Source organism: Solanum pennellii, chromosome 8, assembly GCF_001406875.1.
Source record: "Solanum pennellii chromosome 8, SPENNV200".
In the NCBI taxonomy this organism is placed as follows: Eukaryota; Viridiplantae; Streptophyta; class Magnoliopsida; order Solanales; family Solanaceae; genus Solanum; species Solanum pennellii.
In genome coordinates, this window is record NC_028644.1 from 28,949,572 (window position 1) to 28,965,722 (window position 16,151).

A 16,151-nucleotide genomic window follows, 5' to 3' on the forward strand; every position below is an offset into this window, starting at 1 on the left:
ATATATATATATATATATATATATATATATATATATATATATATATATATATATATACATATGTACATATATACATATATATATATACATATATAGATATACATATATATATATATACATATATACATATACATATACATATATATATATATATACATATATATATATACATATATACATATACATATATATATATATACATATATATATACACACACACACACACACACACACACACACACACACACACACACACATATATATATATATATATAATAATTGTGTACTTTTGCGAGCATGAAAAGAAATTACTACCACGTGGCAGCAAGGGAAGAGAAGAGTACAAATTGAAGTCGGCTACAACAAACGAGTTTTACATGGAATCAAATTTCTTTAGGTTTTGGTTTCCTAATGTTCTTTGGAATTAATTATTTTATTCAAGGGTTTTCATAGTTATAAATAGTCCATAAGAAGATTTGTTAGTGGAGGAGAATACAATGTAGGAAATAACTTTTGATTTAGGGTTTTATCTTTGCTTCTCTTTTTTCTTTTTTACATCTATTTCTTTGAATGATTCGTTTTAATTGCTCTATCCCTATATGGAGTTAAAGTTCTCGTACATGGATGATATATCTACTAACAAAATGATTGTGTAGGGATTTTGATTCGCATAATTGTTTATCATATTGGTTGTTTGCATATTCTAGTGATAACTATTTTTGATAGTTGACCACCATTAGAATATATTTATTGTCTTTTTTTAAACTCGGGAGAGGAACAGAGGAATAGAATGTGGAATATGATGAGCATGATATTTTCTTGCATGTCACTTAAATTACTTTGCTTCTAGGATAGGGATATAACTAGATTCCTTGCTTGGGTCAAATATGGGAAGACAACGCATCATTATATAGAGTTGTGGGTTGTGCTACCTGGATCCTTGAAGGGAAGTTGTTGCACTTGTTTACTAATGTGGTTCTTGAATGGTACATATGAATAGATGGTATGTTGCTTTGTTGTTTGGTTTTTGTCTGTTTTGTGCATTGTTGGAAGTCTGAGTACCATGAGGTTAGGGCATGTTGAATAAGTATGGGTGATGTATGTGTATCACCCTTAACTCGCTATTTTTGTGCTTTGGAATGAAATACAATATTTTTTAAGGCAAGAATGTAAGGATTTCAAAGACCCGGAAAGGAACTGGCAACCTCCAATTAAAGAAAGCATGTTTCCAGTAGGGGGAATTGATGTCCTGCACATGAAATACCCAGGGGACAAACCAGGAGGTTCGGCGTCCTAGCCCTGGTCAAGGAAGGGGAAATATGGTTGAAGAAACACACCGAGGAAAGGTATTTCTTTGATGTGTGCATTGACAGGGATAGTCTAGCCCGGCAGTTTCCTAGAATCATGAGGCATATCAAATAGCTTCAGATAGAGTTCATTTTTACGGAGCCAAGTGAGTGCAACTTGCACATAATTCGAGTGTTCTACGCCAACTAGGCGACAAAATCGAGATCCCATTTTATAAAGGTGCAGAAAGTGGATGTGACTATCACTCTAGGGGTTCTCAATGATATAATCGACACGTCACCTGATGCCAACCCACTAGTGCTCACAAGGATAAACATTCCCCCACCTTATCGAGCAATTCAACAAACATTTTGCAGCCCCAAATCTATGATGCAATGAACAAAGAACAACGAGAAGAGGTATCACCAATCTCTTCCATATGCGAGCACGCTCAAGGAAGCTTGGGTCTGGTTAAAATTGTGATGCATTGTTTATTACCTAGGCGGAACTACACATATTAGTCGGGGTACAGTGTGTTTGATCTTCTCCTTGATGACGCCCACATAGTTGAATATTGAGTTGTGTCAAAATCAGCCATGAGGAAGGCTCGGGTGCATAAAGGGCACATGTATCCATTTGGTTGTATCATCACTACACTTTGTCGTGCTGTCGGTGTACAGATGGAGAAATTTGATTATATGGCACAACTATTCCCAGCAACGGAAGATATAACCAAGACAAAGGGGCTCGGCAATGAGTTCGACCTAACACTCACTACCGCGGAGAGCCATAGATATGATGAGCTTATAGACCGAATGTATGAGATAGAGATGTTGTGACACCAAAATGGTTGTCTTCCTTGCACTCACCGGTAATTGGGGGATGTAAAAGACGGTACCCGCTGAACGCACATGCGGAGACCCTACTTGGCATTGGTCCTATGTTTCATAAGCTTACTTCTATTCTATTTTTTGTGATTTTTTGAAGCACTGGGGATTGTTCTAATGTTTAAGTGTAGGGTGGGGGTGAATTTATCTATGGTTTGTATATATTAGTGAACACTTGTAGTGTGATATGTCTGTCTATTTTTGTTTTTATTTATCTTCCTTAGAGGTTGTTTTGGTTCTTTGTCCTAGGAGAGTCCTTTTAAACCGTAGAAAACATAATTTTTTTTCTTTCTATGATTGAGTCAATTGTTGTAGTTGAGTCACATTTCCCTATGATAGATGGATGACGACCGTTGTAAGGGGAATTTTTTGTCATTGAGTCGTAGGTATAGTATGTGTTGATGCTTGAAACACCGTAAGGAGATTGTATGAAAGCATGTTGGATATTGATATATGAATGAAGTTGAATTCTTGTACTTGAATTTAATGACTACACCTTAAGCTTAAATGGAACCCTTGAGCTTAAATGGAACCCTTGCAGGAATTGATTATGTTGCTGTGATTGATAAATCTTTAATAGAACTTTTTCCAGGAGTGGTGAGGTATTGTAGTATCCATGTATTGCATCTAAGTCTAGAACTTGCATGGCGTGCTATTGAAGCAAAATAAAAATGTTGCTTTGCTTAGAAGATGATAATAGACTTTCTTTGTTTTGTCGTGTAAATGTTAGACTTTTTAGAAATAATATCCCTAGTGTACGCCCGTCGATCAATTAAGCCTTGATTTTGTCTACTTAATTCATCCGAATCCCTTTTATTGATATAGTTAGTTTTGATCCCAAAGTAATACCTAATGCACTATCTTAAGATTAAAACGTGAAAACAGCGGTGAGAGTAGATAGGTTAAAAATGTTTGGTTGTTCCTCAATATGTGATTGGACAAGGTTCTTTAGACATTTTGTACATCGACTAAGGTTAAAAGCCTAAATTTGAAGTGGCTAATTAGGATAAGACTTTAATAATGACCCTTGTACTTACAAGGACAATGTGCACCTCAACTTGTGAAAAATCTAAAAGTTGTTGGCTATTGTCAAAGTGTCAAAAAAGTGAAAACTAAAAAGGATGTATAGAAAATAAGGGCTAAAGTGAAAAACAGGGCAAGGTTTTAAGTATATGTGGGAAAATATGTAAAGAGGGGGACCAAAGAGAAAGAAAAAGTTGTGAATGTCGCAAGAAAGTCAAAACACGTGCATTAGGGAGATGAGTCACTAATTATACCCAAATATATCCCTTACCTAAAGCTTACATTACAACCCATAAAGTTCTATTTGATTATGTACAAAGAACACTTAATTAGCGGAGATGTACATAATAGACAAACTTATGGTTCTCAGTGCATGCACAAATACCAATTTGTTGAAGTGAGTGTGCGGACTATTCCTTTGAGTGAGGTAACTTGTTGTATGAAATATAGGTGATATTTAATGGTGCACATGAAATTAAATGTGTGGGTTGCACAAAGTTTACGAGTCAGTATTTGAGTTGTATGATACATGAAAGTGAGCAAGGACTATTCGGAGTGAGGACATGCTTGCTTTAACTAATTTAAGATCCTTGAAAGGAAGTGGGTGATTCACAAATACCATAAAAGGGACTCTAGGACAAGGACTAGTTAGTATGTTGTTCAAGGACGAACAAACCTCTAAAGGTGGGATAGTGATCTTAGGCGTATTTATATGCCTAGGAACCTAATAACAACCGAATTTATGCTAAGTTTTGAATCATTTTATGTTAATTGAGAGTCGTGTCGACTCTTTTGAATGCATTTATACTAACATGATTAATTTTTTAGATGAGCTCAAATGAAGGAAAGATAACTTAAACAAGCACTAGAAACACGAGAGGATTCATATTGAAAAGAAGCAAGAAAAAGAATGAAGAAATGAAAATCAAGAAGGATCTGCATAACCCCTCCGCTTCACGCCCCCACTTGCCAGATTTGGCTTTTTTGAATTTAGTCTATTGTATTGTATTAAAGATTCTACTTTTGGGTTTTGAAGAACGACGATTTAGAGAGATATTTCATCTACTTTTAGGTTTCAGTCCTAAACTTTTCTACTTCTGATCTATTTATGATATTTAAGCTTTACTTAATTGAAATTCTTTTTATGAGTAGCTAATTTCACTAGTTCTAGAGTTGTGGTTACATGATGATTGTAAATTATTGAAGTTTTCTGGATTGACATTAATTGTCATATGAATCTCTCTTTTGTTCTTCTTTTTCGCATTATGTGCTTGATCACCATTGAAATAAACATCTTGTCTAAATTGAATTTGGGATAGGAATAAAAGGATATAATGTGGGGCATAAGGAGCATGATTTTCTCTTAAGATTTAGAATTAATTTGTATCTAGGATAGGGATATACCTACAGACCTTGCTTTTTCATTATTCAGGAAGAAATTGTAATACTCGGTAATTGGTTCAGCCTATCCCCGATCAATAATGTAGTAAGGTTGTCATTTCTCATAGGCAATTAGAGGTCGGGAGACCATAATTACATATTAACCCTACATCCCTAGATTTTACTCAATCATTATTCAAACCCTTTAGAAATTGAACACTTTTGTTTAGCTTTTACTTGAATTTTAGATTATAAAATCATTAACTCTCTTAACCTTCATAGCACCTGTGTTTAATTGAATGTATTGGAAAAATAAAATTATTTAATCATGAATCTCTGTGGGTACGATAGTTGACTCTTAATAAGAGCTTCTTTAATAATTGAATGATCACTTACACTTTCTATGAGGAGGGGGAGGAGGAGGGGGTTTTATTTCTTTTTTCTTTCTTCCACATCCTCCCCTTTTCCCTTTTCGTTTATCAATATTCTTATTATTACTACTTTATGGTGCTTCTATAGCTTGAACAACATCTTATTTTTAAAACACATTTTGTTTATTAACTTTGTGTTTTTTAACTTGTGGCGAAGGCACATATGCATTGTCGTGTTCTTCATTATCATAGTCGCCTAATTTACAATCATTAAGATTGATTAGTGGAGTAAAGTTTTCACTCACGAACTTAGTGTAATTTTAGACGAAAAGGTTTATACTAATTGCTTTGTTGTGTTTACATGTATAGTAATAGTCTTCAATGCTTCCGTTGTTCACTTTCTAATATATATGGAATGATTTCAAACTCACTCGTAATCCACCCGCGCGTAAAAAAATCGAGAGAGATATAACTTCACTTTAGCCGTCAAGCAAATGTATTTTTGGTGTGTGCTTATTTAATATATGACACCTAACCTTTTATTTCTTTTAGCTTATTGGTTTTGTTTTATTTTCTATATGTGTAGTGCTTTATTTGACTATACTCTGAATCTATGGGATGTTGAACAAGGTAGTCTTCTTTGCATATTGAATGGACACTAGAGATAAAAAGAGGAAATCTTAATAAAAATATTCTTTTTAAAAGTCAAATATAGGCTTATGTATTATGTGGTTTTTATACTTTTATTCCATTGACCTATCTATAACCTATATGTCCATTTTTTTTTGTGGGGATGTGGGGAGGGGAGTGAGAATAATTTAATTGTATTATTCTTGCAGAATGTTTTTTTTTTTTTGCTGAGTATGTTATATTCCGTTTGAATTAGGGAAGTTCTTTACTCAGTTGCATTTAGACTGAACGATGAATACATGGAAAGAGATTTATTGGATAAATGTCTGAATATATTGTAAGTGAAGGAGACGAAAATTGTAAAAACTTTTAATGGGGATGGCAGTACTTTTGAAGTGCGTTGGAACAAGGAAGACAATAAGGTTGCAACTTGTTTTGCAAACTTAAAGCTTTGTCTGTTTGATATTCGATTGTGGGGGTTGAAGAATAACTTTGAAAGGTCTTGGGAACATGGACAATTCAAGAAACTCTACCTTGTATAAAATGCAGGTTATAGATAAGTTCTTATTATTATTCTCCGACGTTCAATTTACGCACATTATCAATTCCTTACTTGAAATTGAGGCCAAAAGTATAAGGGATTGTTTGGTTTGCAAACAAGTTATACTGGATTATTGTATGGGAATTATAATAAATGGATTTAAAATATCTTACTTAAGTTTCTTTTTGTTTTTAATATTAGGTGCAAAAATATCTGGTCATCATTTTTTGCCTAAAGTATCTACATGTATGTAAATAATCTCCTTTTGAAAAGTATACAGTTTATACCTTCAAGTTGATATTCTACCTTAGGTTTCTCTTAAATTACCAACAACAAAGTTTCATTATTCTGTTGGAATTATAATATTTGAATTTATACATTTATTTTGACATGTGGTGTAAGAATTTGTTTGTGATCATGCTTTCCTTCTTTGTTTTTAGGGGTCTTCAAAACCTAATAGTCACCGATAAGCAAACCACAAAATCGGCTTATGACAAATTGTTATTGAGTTGTCAAATAAAAGGTAATGGATTAAAATTTTATAATCAATGTCTTATCGATATAGGAACGGATTATTCAATTTTCTTTTTGGTAAACCTTTAAGAATTACCATATGTACATCTTTATTCTAGGTATAGTAGCATCATTTAATATTTTACCATTATATAATAGTAATTATATATTTTTCTTTTCTTAGTCCTAAATCTTTAAGGCTAAAACCATAAAGCCATGAAACCTATTTACTTATCCATTGCTATCTATTTTTCATTAAAGAATAGAGAGCAAGTCAGAAAACTTATTAAAAAATTGAGTATATGTACATGAAATGTAAGCAACAATTTATCGAGTTATTAACAAAGATACTTCAAATAAACAATAAAAATGTGACAACCAGTTGAAATTTTGAATAAATTTAACATTTTAATTTGTTACTTGTTAAAATTCGTCCTTTTTTTTAAGGTGCCTTCATCAAAAAAAATATATGATAGAAATTAGAGGTGAACCAATAAACCGCCCGATAATTGCTAATACATTATCAAACAAACCAATATCTTATAGATTGACTAGCTGATTTAATACATTAAAGAACCGATATCCGAAAAGCCAAACTTTTAAGAAAATTATCTGCATGATCCTTCCGATAAACAACCCTTATTGCTTTATCAAATATATAGAGGTTCTTTTTCTTCTTAAAACGTAATTAACTTGTTAAACTTGTCAAAATATTACATTTAGACATTCGATCTATGTCACGTTTCAATTGAAAAGTCCTTATTTGAATATCTAATAGAATATTCTGACTTGTTTAAAATGTTGGTATCAAGCCTATTATTTAATAACAAAATATTCATAATCATACTAATACAGATTAAAAAATGAGAAAATCGCCTAATTCTTACAAATTGACCCCTAAATGACCAAAATGCAATCTAAAATTGTGAGAATATATCTACTGCTCTCCCAACTCCCTACGAAGAAATCTGAAAGGGTTTCAAAAAGGAATCATCTTAAAGCAAGTTCATAAAAATATTTATGGCTAAAAACCACAATAACTGCGAAAATCACCTGATCCTATAAATTGGTCCCTAAATTCCTAAAATTGAATCTCAAAATTGTGATAATGTGTGTACTAATCACCAAACTCCCTATGCAGTATTTACTAAAGGTTTCACAAAGAAATTATCTGAAGTAATATAACAAAAAATATTCATGGGCTAACACATACAAAAAAATTGAGAAAATCATCTTATTCTTGTAAATTTGCCCATAAATGCCAAAAATTGACTCTAAAAAATATGAGACTATACGTACTACTCCACGAACTCCCTATGAAGGGTTTGATAAAGGTTTCACAAAAAAATCTCAGCAAGCCATATCACTAAAATAGTCATAGGCTTACAGATATGAAAAATAAAGAAAATCTCCTAATTCATGTAAATTGACCCATAAATGTTCAAGATAAACTCTCTTAATTGAGACTGTACGTATGATATCCCAAATCCCTATGGAGGGTTGAATGAAGTTTTTACTATGAAATCATCCAGAAACCGTATCAAAAAAAAATATTAATCAAATTACACATACGAAGAAAAAATCACCCAAATCATGTAAACTTGCCCCTAAATACCCAAAATGGAGTCTTTGAATTTTGAGACTATACGAACTACTCCCACAACTTCCTACGGTGATTTCAATGATGTTTTCGTAAAGATATTATTCGTAAGTCATATCAAAAAAATATCCATAGTTATCACGTAAATTATTGAGAAAATCACCTAATTTCTATATATTGGCCTCTTAAAAGTCAAAATGGACTCTAAAACATGAAAGACATTACGTACTGCTCCCCTAACACACTATAATGGATTACGTAAAGTTTTTGTGAAGATATCTTCTGGAAGTCATATCACGAAATATTCACTGCGAACACAACAAAAATTGATAAAATTTGCTAATTCCTTTTAATTAACCCTAATACCCAAAATGGACTCTAAAAATTCTGCTAATGTACTTACAAATTTTACAGATGAAGTAGGGAGTAGGGGAAGTAATTACATTCAAGTTTTATTCTTACTTCAATTTCTAATTAATTACCAATGGCAATGTTTCATTGCTCTGTAATTTTAAAATATTGGTATTGGGGCGCTTATTTGGACATGTGGTGTAAGTCTGTTTTTGGTTACATACTTCATTTAATTGCCTTATCAATTATATGGAGGCTCTTTTTGGCTTAATACATAATTAACTTGTTAAACTTTTCAAAATATTCCATTAAGCCATTCAATCCAAGTCATATTTCAATTGACCATTCCTAATTTGAATATTTAAATAGAATATTTTGACTTATTTAAGCAGTTGGTATCAAGCCTTTTACTTAAGAAGAATTGTTTTTGGCTAACACATACAAAAACTAAGAAAACCACTTAATTCCTATAAATTAGCCCCTAAATATCCAAAATAGACTCTAAAGCATGTGAGTCAATACGTATTTCTCCCCAAAAACCTTGCAAAGAGTTGCGCAAATGTTTCACAAAGAAATTGGATGAAATCAACATCACCAAATTTCCATGGGTTAACACACATGAAAAGCAGAGAAAATCGCTTAATTCAATGAAATTATCCCTTAAATGTCAAAAATAGACTCTTAAAATTGTGATATTGTACGTAGTAGTACAGAGGGTTCTATAAAGATGTCGCAAAGAATTGTCCGAAAGCCATAACTCCAAAATATTTATAGGCTAACACACACTAGAAGCTAAAAATTGTTTGGTTCCTATTGTTGGCCTCCTTAATGTCCAAAATTAATTAGAAAGTGTTAGAATGTATGTACTACTACCCAATCTCCTTTGAGAGCTCCATAAATGTTCTGAAAAGTATTGTATGAAAGTTATATCAAAAATATATTCATGGTCTAACTCACACGAAAAACTAAACAACTTGCTTAATTCCTCTACGTTGGTCCTTAAATGACCAAAATTGACACTTCATATTATTAGACTCTGCGTACTACTCCTGAAACTCTCTATACAACAATTAACACAGAACTCCTCCAGAAAACATACCACAAAAATATTCATGGATTAAATAAAAAAACTAAGAAAATTGCCTAATTTGTATAATTGGTCACCAAAATTTTAAATTGGATTTAAAATATATAGGACTAGACGTACTGCTCCCCCAACACCCTATGGAAAGTTCCGTAAATATTTTGCAATGAAATCATCTGAAAGTCATATCACCAAGATATTCATGTCTAACACAAATACAAAAATTGAGAAAATCACTTAATTCATGTGGTCAACGAACTCATACTAATGCTTGACTTGTCGCAAGCTAATTCGGAAAATGAAAGAAGTCTACCGAAAGCCCTTGGTACTTGTCTGATCAATCACACTGATAGCTTCAATAGTTCACTGAAATTTATGTGAATAATCATGACAGCTCTTCAAATCCTATTCAGTCTGATTAGATATATCTCATTCACCGGAAGTAATGGCTAAGAGTTATCATGAGTTAACTCCGATTTATCTACTAAAGGTTGTAACTTTGAACTCAACTCTAAAGGAAGTGACTTCAGGGTTACAATATTAGGTAGTTGTTGTTAAATCAGGTCGAATACTTTATGAAATGGGTGGAGTAACAGAAAATATAGCCAAAAGGGCTATTTCACAAGAAGCATCAAAAATGCCTATACGAACTCAATTCATTATTTCTTAATGTAATAGAAAAAATGGAGAAAGAGCTCTTAGATATGAAAGAAAACTGCATGTTTCTTTTTTTTTGACAAAAATATTTCTTTTCTTTTTCTTCGCCCTTTGCATTCAAAGAACGGATTAAAAAATGATTCAACCTCAGACCCATTTAAATGTAGCGGATAATAGCAGGGCTCGAGAATTGATGTGTATTCGAATCATAGGAGCTAGCAATCGTCGATATGCACATAATGGTAACGTTATTGTTTAGCCTTGTATACAAAAAATGGAATCTGAAAATTAGGAGGATGTATGTATTTCTCCTCTAACTCCCTACAGAGGTTTTCATAAACAAATAATCAAGAAGCCATATCAGAAAAATATTCATGGCTAATACACGAAAACCTAAGAAAAATCGCCTAATTCTTTTAAATTAGACCATAAATGCATAAAATGAATTCTCAAAATTGTGAGACTATACATATTGCTTCCCAACTCCCTACAGAGGGCTTTGTAAAGGTATTGCTAAATATATTGTGTTAAAGTGATAACACTAAAATTTTTAATGGGCTAACACACACCAAGAACTGAAAAATTTTGTCACTCCTACACATTGGCTCCTATATTCTATAAATGGACTGAAAAGTTGTGAGACTTTATGTACTACTCCCCAACTCCCTAGGGAAGGTTCCATAAAGCTTTCGCTATGTTCAAAAGCTATATCATCAAAATATTTAAGGGCTAAGACACATGCAAAACTATGAAAATCGTTTGATTCTTATAGTTGAGGCGTAAATGCAAAAAATGCACTATCAAAGTCGTAAGAGTGTTGTATTACTCCCCTAACTCCCTAGGGAGGGTTCCTAAAGGTTTGCAAAGAAATCATTCAAAAACTATATCCCCAAAATTCTCATGTTTTGAAAATCACCTAATTGATGTAAATTGACCCCAAATGCCCAAAATGGACTTTGTATATACATAAATCAACACTTACACTAGATAGATTATTTGAATCACATTTCTTAGCTATGGTTTATTTTCTAACCCTCCTATCGTAAAATATTTTATACACTGAGATGCTTTTTATATTAATATTTAATCTTATTTATTAATTAAAAATACACAAGAAAATGAGAACCTATATAATATTTCTAAATATATGGGAGAGAAAGGCAATCAAATTTTTAACACTACTTTCAGTGTATTCAAAATAAGAAAAATTTAACTTTGACATATAAATCTCTCAAGGTATAAAAAGCACTTTAACCACAGTTACAAAACAGAGGAAGAAAGGGGCCGAGTGTAACCTGTTGCCGGGCAGTGAAAAGAGGTGCTTTGATCGAAGTCCTAAGTTCGAAAAACGACAAACTCAAGTAAGCTCAATACCAGATTTTTTAGCCGAGATCGAAAGAGTACAAAAGATATTTTTTGAGAGCGGGAAGGAGTGTTTCAACTTTATATCGGGGGAAGAAAAGCTTGGTTGAGAATGGATGTAAGAGCTGTTATTTATTGTGACAAACTAAGGTTGCTCTTATTGGAATTTGGGTAGAAATCAAAGGAAAAACTAGTCATTTTAATTTTGAATCAAACCTCTGCTCTTTAGCAGATCGAAAAATCAGAAGTCTTTTGGCCTCTTCTTGACTGAATTTGTCACCGAGAGAGAGAACTGAGGATAGTTGATTAAGTTATTGAAGTTTATACAAAAGTGAGGAGCCTCTGTTCAAGGTGGAAGCAACTTGGAGCTCTAGCCATTTGAAGGGGAAGGAGTGACGAATTGATGAAAGAAAATGACCTAATTCGTTTTGGCATTTTGCTGATGAATAAGTCACGTGTGTGGCTATTTTTTGACAGAGTTTAGTATAAAATCTGGGCTGGAATGGTGGGTTTAGGCTGAACTTCATGGCTTTTTCCTTCATTTTAATATAATTTTTTACTTCTAGCTTAAAAACTAATACAAAATATTTTAGAAGATGACAACTAAAAATTTGCATAATAAAAATATCACTATTTAATATATATATAAAATAAGTACAAAACTTGAAAGTTGATAATCATTCATATATATATATATATAATGGAAAACCTCAACCCGCTGACGTGGCAACACCACAACCCAACATTCAATTTTATTTTTTTAAATTCCACAAATAGCCCTTTCCATATAATCAAACGCTGCCTACCCATCCACTGTGACTTTTCCATGCCACCCCTTCGTCCTTTCAAAAAAAAAAACTCCAAAAGAATTTCCACCCACGCATACTACAACCATCCCCTTCCGTTTGTTGCTTCTTTCAAACAATACATTTCACCTCCACTTCCTACATAAACATGGAAGAGCGCCTGCAACATTGCACAAATTTCGCCGTTCCAGCCAGGTCCACCGCTCTTAATATCATAGTTTTCCAATCACATGAGTGCCTGCAACATCGCACAAATTTTTCCGTTCCAGCCAAGTTCATCTCTCTTAACATCATACTTTTTCAATCACTTTTGTATGTAGTCCATTGTAAGCACCCATGTTGTTGCTATGTCAAATCACCAATCCCCTTTCAAAAAATTTTTATCTACGGGCTTAGCGTATGCCGTTAATGTTAATACACAAACGGATTTCCACATATCTTCTGCACCATTCGTATTACCCAATGTCTTTAATGTTAATACAACTACGTATTTCCATGCATCTTCACTACAATTCAAATTGTAACTCCATTATTACTACTGCTCTCACTATTGATGCCCTCACATGTATCTGTTCCTTCCTTTTTAGACCTTCTTAACTGCCAATACATAAATAATCCAGCCCTTTTAAAAAAAACAAATTCAATCGACTGTGGCAAGAAAAGGTAATGTACACCCAGAATACATAATGTCTTCTATCAATTTCGCATCTACTTCCTTTGCAGCAACTTATTGACACGTGGTATTTAAATATGAGAGAATGTTACTGTACAATCATATTTTGTTTATATCTTCTACAAAATGTGTATCTTATTTTATTCCTCTATATCTCCAGGAATCCTACTGTGAAAAAAAAAGACGTTTCTCCTACTTCGGATATGCCACTACTTTAACAAATCTCCTTTTAAACCAGTTGATCTCCTCTTACGATACATTCCGCGATTTACTCACTCCTTTCAACGTTTTATCATTGTATCGCTCTCACACCCTTTCCCTGTTTTGAAAGCTATAATCTATAATCACCCTACGTATAGTAACACCTAAGCCTCTTCGTGTGGTTCACATTCTCACTTTCTGCAATATTAATATAAGGATTTACTATTCATACTGACTACAAGGAGTCCTACTACCGCCACATACCACATTCCTCCAGTGGTTGCTACATCAAAACGTAAGTCAATCCCAGCTTAATCTACGTAATAGTTTGATAATATACATTTATATATTTAAATCTTACACCACTTATTTGCTCCCTCATCAGTTAAGTCAGTCATTGCTTGCAACAATGTCAAACCACGCAAAACTATATCGAATGAACAAATACCTGCATCTACTCCTTCCGACCTAAACCATCACACATTATTTCCAGGTAATTAGCACATTATAACTTCTACTTCGTTATTGTTTACCCGAGCTAACATTTATCTTTTCCCTTCCTTCAGAAATTGAATTTCCACAGGCACCCACTCAATGGGCATACACAATCAGCCCTCTAAACTATGACTGAACTACTTGTGGCGCCAACGCGCCCATCTAAGGGTGTTAACTCATACCAAAAGCATGTAAGCACCACATGGCAATTGACAAATGGAGCCACTGGCTTATGTTCTGATACATTCAGAACTCATGTTTAGACCTTCCCTTTACCCTCCTTGTATTTCAAGTTACCTTGTCTTACTATTGACATTATTGTTGCAAATTCAGTTATTTTATAATAAATGCCTCCTATTCTAATTGTATTGCTTTACTTCTGCCCCTTTAATAGCTTTACTTTAGCACAAACAATCGACATGATTGCAGTTACTCATGCTATCTACACCCCAACGCTTAAGTACATCTTTTGTCTCTTCATTAACATTAATTGCGGGAGAAAAACTGACCAAGGATATCTCAAATGACAGTAGAAACATCTGCGTTTTGTACTAAATTTAATGAAAAATACTATTATCGTTGTTTCATAAACTTATGAACATATACTATTATACCGTACCTTGGACACTATAATGTAACCACACCTTGGCCACTATAATGTAACCAAAGTGGTTGTACGTGGAATTTCCTTTGCATTTACAGCAGCCAGTAATTCGGCAACAATAGTTATACCTTTAATTGCTGCACCATCGTACAAATTATATTATATATTACACATCACTTACAAAGACATCAGGAGTGGGATGTCAACAAAACATGTTGCTTACCTCTATCATGGAAGCTACATCTGTAGGGTCATCGCAGAAATAGCTTAACTAATTTCTCAACTTCTACAAATACATTCCACATTTTCCTCTATCTTTGCTCAATCAAATACCCACCACATAATTAAACACAATAGAATTACATAAACATGAGTTTGGGGCACAACTCCATTGCTTTACTCAATGCTGACACTATAACTCAACTAGGAAATGCACATCCCAGCCTATTAAAGGCTAATTCGAAATGACATACTATGTTTCTGACACAAATTGAATGTAATACTACTGTATTACATATATGAATACCTCCTCATTGAATCCAAGTAGTCTACTCCATATTAGAGATTCGTCAATTTATTAATCAAAATAGTCGTCTAAACATCCATTAGCCCCTTACCAACCACACACTTAATTAAATATGATAAGTAAAAACATATACCATTACTGTCAAATTAAAGTTGTATATAATAAAATTACAAATACTAAGAGAACAACATCTAATGCATACAATCTTTACGGGGAATCCAAGTTATAAGGAATAACTTATATGGATTAATGTGGAATATTAAACAAATAATTTCATATATTCAAATCCTTATAATTAGACCTTAATTTTGTAAAAAAAAATTCAAACTTTGGTAATAATATCCAAGTCCTTCATTTAATTATTGAAAATTAATCATTTTCAAAAATAGACCGTGATTATATTGTAGGACTAAATTGACAACATTTTCAAAAAAATAGGCATCACTTTAAATATGAGAGACTACCTATGGTCATAACTAGACATGGTAAAAAACGATATAATTCAATGTTCATCATAGTTCTAATAGGAATCAAATACTGTAGTCTTAGATTCTAATCCGCCACCCACAAATTACGTTCAAATAGCCCATCATAGATCATCGCCACATCAAATATATAGTACAAGTCTCGCTGATACCTATGGTCATAAGTAGACATAGTTTATAAAAAATATACTTCAAAGTTCATCATAGTCCTAATAGGAATCAAATACTGTAGTCTTAGATTCCTATCAGCCCACCACAAACAACGTTCAAATAACCCATCATAGATCATCGCCACAACAAACATATAGTACATGCATCGGTGCAGGATAATGAAATAGTCGACACACATTTTGCCAACCATTACGTCGGTTCCAAATGATAGTTGCGACCAAAACAATATATTTCTTCAAAACGGGTTCAAACACCTTTCACATTGGCGCAATGGTTTGCTCCAAAAGGCACTTGCGGCCAGAACAATACGTCTCTTTTGAAAGGGTTCGAACATCCTTCACATTGGCGAACTGGTCTATATATTGGCTTCCACCCTCCATACACCTAATAATAATCACTTCTCTCTGCCTTCACTACTAAACTACCAATTATTCTTCTACAATCTACAAATTGTATCAAAAGATGGCATATTCACTTCTCTCTGAATTGGATACTACCAAGGAT

At 33.1% G+C, this 16,151-nt stretch overlaps 1 long non-coding RNA gene across 1 annotated transcript in view; it reads right to left on the reverse strand.

Annotated features, from left to right (window-relative positions):
- LOC107026925 overlaps positions 1-12,252 on the reverse strand; it is a 20,202-nt gene extending 7,950 nt beyond the window's left edge. The window contains exon 1 of the long non-coding RNA XR_001457694.2: positions 11,620-12,252. This is a non-coding gene — a long non-coding RNA (uncharacterized LOC107026925). The remainder of the gene's footprint in view (positions 1-11,619) is intronic.
- Positions 12,253-16,151: the final 3,899 nt, after the last annotated feature.